Raw genomic sequence first — 4,244 nt, 5'->3', positions numbered from 1 at the left:
CATTTTTGTTTACATTTCAAATGATATCCCCTTCCCTGTTGCCCCTCCACAACCTCCATTTACCCTACTTCTCCCCTCTTCATGTACCTCTATGTGGGTGCCCCTCCACACACTCATCCACTCTAGCCTCACCACTCTAGCACCACCCTACAATGGGAGATCGACCCTCCACAGGACCAGGGCCTCCCCAGCCATCGCTATCCCATAAGGCCATCCTCTCCTACATATGTGTCTGGAGGCAGGAGCCCCTCCATGTAGACTCTTTGATTAATGGTTTACTCTCTGGATCTCTGGGTTGTCTGGTTAGTGGATATTGTTCTTCCCATGGGGTCGCAATCCTTTTCAGCTCCTTCAGTCCCTCCCGCAGCTCTTCCATTGGGGTCCCTGCCACTCAGTGCATGCAATGGTTGGCTGTGAGGACCTGCATCTGTATTGGTCAGGTGCTGGTAGGAACACCCAGGAGAGAACACTGTTCTCAGGGAGCAGCCATACTGGCCTCCTCTCAGGAAGTGCTTCCTGTCATCAGCAATAGTGTTGGGGTTTGCTGTGTGCAGAGGGATGACCCCTCGGTGGGGATGTCTCTGGGTGGCCTTTCCTTCAGTCTCTGTTCCATTTTTGTCTCTGTCTTTCCTTTAAACAGAAACATTTCTGGGTTTAAAATTTTGAGATGGGAGGGTGACCACATTCCTCAACTGGGGGACTTGCCTACTTGATGTGGGCTTCATAGGTTCTATCTCCCCTTTGCTGGTTATTTCAGCTAATATCATCTTTCCATTTTCATGAGGTCCCATTTATCAGTTCTTGTTCTTAGAGCTTGATCCATTGGAGTTCTGTTTAGGAAATTTCCTCCTTGACAATGAGTTCAAGGCTTCCACTTCCTCTTCTGTTAGATTCAGTCTATCTGGTTTTACATTGAGGTCCTTGATCCACTTGGACTTGAGTTTTATGCTTGGTGAGCAGGACCATTTATTGAAGATGCTGACATTTTTCCATTCTATATTTTTAACTTCTGTGTCAAAGTTCAAGTGTGCATAAATGTGTGGTTTTATTTCTGGGTCTTCAATTCTATTCCATTGATCAGTCTGACTGTCTGTGTACCAATACCATGCAGTTTTTATCCCTATTACTCTGTAGTAGAGCTTTTTTTAAAATCTCATCTGTATTTACCTTTTTAAAGCAGAATGTGATTGGGCACTGTTATTTTCACATTCACAAACCTTGCTGAGTTACAAGACCTAGGGGAACTTAGAGTTTTGTTCTCCGTACTTTGGAAAACAAGCCACTTGGGGAATTCCTCTGTCAAGTCGTTTTAGCTTGTGTTTACTTCTAAGACTAGTACATGCAGAATTAACTACAGGGAATGAAAAATTTTTAAGATGGAACTTAAATCATCTTAATTTGGTCAACTAAGGAATCCAGCTCAACAGCTAAACACTTCAGACCATATAGTTAACATTAACAGTAGGTTACATTACATCTTACAACAAGCGTTCTATCAACCTCTTGAGTCAAAGCTATAGTGTCACAGTATCACATGTGGAAATTTTTATCTTCCCCTTAGTTTTCATGCCATACAGATGTTTTAAATGTTAACAAAAATAAACAAAAATCATGGAAAATACATTATCAGAAGGAATGAAGGTAAGCATCAGACACATAGTTCTGGTGAAGCCTAGTCTACTTCTTCCATGAGTGACGTGTCGTCATCTCCTTCCAGGGGTAGCATTTCTTCAGTTACAGCAGCACTGGTATCATCCACAGTAGGCTCATCCTCATCAATACCTAGACCCAGCTTGATCATCCTGTAGATCCTGTTAGCATGGGTCTGGGGATCTTCCAGACTGAAGCCGGAAGACAGGAGTGCTGTTTCGTACATTAAGATGACCAGATCTTTCACAGACTTGTCATTCTTGTCAGCCTCTGCCTTTTGCCTTAAGGTTTCAATAATGGAGTGATCAGGGTTTATCTCCAGGTGTTTCTTTGCTGCCATGAAGCCCATTGTTGAGTTGTCTCTGAGGGCTTGAGCTTTCATGATTCTCTCCATGTTTGCTGTCCAGTCATATGTGCTTGTGACAATACAGCATGGGGATGTGTCGGTTTGACACAATCACCTTTTCAACCTTTTTCTCCAAGATATCTTTCACAATTTTGCAGAGGTTCTCGAATTTTGTCTTTTTCTCTTCCTGTTTCTTCTTTTCCTCTTCATCTTCTGGAAGTTCCAGTCCTTCTTTGGTAACTAACACCAAGGTCTTGCCCTCAAATTCCTTCAGCTGTTGCACACAATACTCATCAATGGGCTCAATCATATAGATTACTTCTAAGCCATGCTTTTGGAGACATTCCACAAAGGCTGAGTTAGCAACCTGGTCCTTGGTCTCACCTGTGATAAAATAGATGCACTTCTGATTTTCCTTCAATCTGGTGCAGCAGTCCTTCAGAGAAACCATCTCATCCCCAGAAGCAGATGTGTAGTATCTCAACAGCTCTGAAAGCTTCTTCCGATTTTGACAGTCTCCATGAATTCCAAGCTTTATATTTTTTGAGAGGGTTGGGGATTTAGCTCAGCGGTAGAGCGCTTGCCTAGCAAGTGCAAAGCCCTGGGTTCAGTCCCCAGCTCCGAAAAAAAGAAAAAAAATATTTTTTGAGAACTACTCATAAAACTTTTTGTAGTTCTCTTTATCTTCAGCAAGTTCAGTAAATAGTTCTAGGCATTTCTTGACCAAATTCTTCCTGATAACTTTCAGAATTTTGCTTTGTTGCAGCATTTCATGGGAAACATTTAGAGGGAGATCCTCAGAATCCACCACCCCTCTCATGAAATTCAGATACTCGGTGATTAACTCCTCACAGTTATCCATGATAAAAACTCTGTGAACATACAACTTGATGTTGTTCTTTTTCTTTCTGTTTTCAAATAGATCAAAAGGAGCGCGTCTTGGGACAAAAAGAAGAGCCCGGAATTCTAACTGTCCTTCAACAGAAAAATGCTTTACTGCCAAATGTTCTTCTCAATCGTTGGTTAAGCTCTTGTAGAACTCTCCGTATTCTTCATTCGTAATGGCATCAGTATATCTGGTCCAAATCGGCTTTGTTTTGTTGAGTTCTTCTTGATCAATGTACTTTTCCTTTATCTTCTTTTTCTTCTTGTCACCATACTTCTTCTCTTCTTCTTCTTCATCAGAACCAACATCTTCTATTTCAGGCTTGTCATCAGACTCCTTTTCTTCTTTTTCTTTCTCTTCCTCTTTCTCTTCCTTTTCTTCAGCCTCATCATCACTGACTTCCTTGTCACGTTCCTTCTCCACAAAGAGAGTAATGGGATAGCCAATAAACTGAGAATGTTTCTTCACAATTTCTTTTATTCTCCTTTCCTCCAAATACTCAGTTTGGTCTTCTTTCAGATGCAAGATAACCTTTGTTCCATGACCCATTGGTTCACCTGTGTCAGTCCTCACAGTGAAGGATCCCCCAGCTCAGGACTCCCAGGCGTACTGCTCATTATCATTATGCTTCATGATGACAGTTACTATCTCAGCAACCAAATATGCGGAGTAAAAACCAACACCAAACTGGCCAATCATAGAGATATCTACACCAGCCTGCAAGGCCTCCATGAAGGCTTTGGTGCCTGACTTGGAAATAGTGCCAAGGTTATTGATCAAGTCAGCCTTGGTCATTGCAATGCCGTATCCACAATAGTGAGGGTTCAGTCTTGCTTGTTGGGAATGAGATTAATGTGCAACTCCTTCCCCAAGTCCAGTTTATTAGGGTCTGTCAAGCTTTCATATCTGATCTTATCCAGAGCATCTGAGGAGTTGGAAATGAGCTCCCTCAGAAAGATCTCTTTTTTCGAGTATAAAGTGTTGAAGATCAAGGACATTAACTGGATAATTTCTGCCTGAAAGGCAAAGGTCTCGACCTCCTCCTCCTCCTCCATTGGTCGGTCTTGGGTCTGGGTTTCCTCAGGCATCTTGGCTGAATGAGCACACATGAAACGTGACTAACCGCACCAGGACACTGAAGCAAATATAATAGAACTTGAGGTCAGGAATGGTGATTCCCCCAGCCGTTTACAATTTGCAAATTCATTTGGAATAACAAAAAACCCAGGATAGCAAGAACTATACTCAACAATAAAAGAACTTCTGTGGGAATCACCATCCTTGACTTCAAGCAGTATTATAGAGCAATAGTCATAAAAAATGTATGATATTGGTACTGAGACAGGCAGATAGATCAGTGGA

General features: G+C 42.1%; 1 pseudogene; it reads right to left on the bottom strand.

Moving 5' to 3' along the window:
• Positions 1–1,150: 1,150 nt before the first annotated feature.
• On the bottom strand, positions 1,151–3,970 carry Hsp90aa1-ps14 (heat shock protein 90 alpha family class A member 1, pseudogene 14; annotated as a pseudogene).
• Between the last annotated feature and the right edge of the window lie 274 nt (positions 3,971–4,244).

Source organism: Rattus norvegicus, chromosome 4 (assembly GCF_036323735.1).
Source record: "Rattus norvegicus strain BN/NHsdMcwi chromosome 4, GRCr8, whole genome shotgun sequence".
In the NCBI taxonomy this organism is placed as follows: Eukaryota; Metazoa; Chordata; class Mammalia; order Rodentia; family Muridae; genus Rattus; species Rattus norvegicus.
Note: the sequence above shows the minus strand (reverse complement) of the source record. Positions and strands in the feature narration are given on the sequence as shown.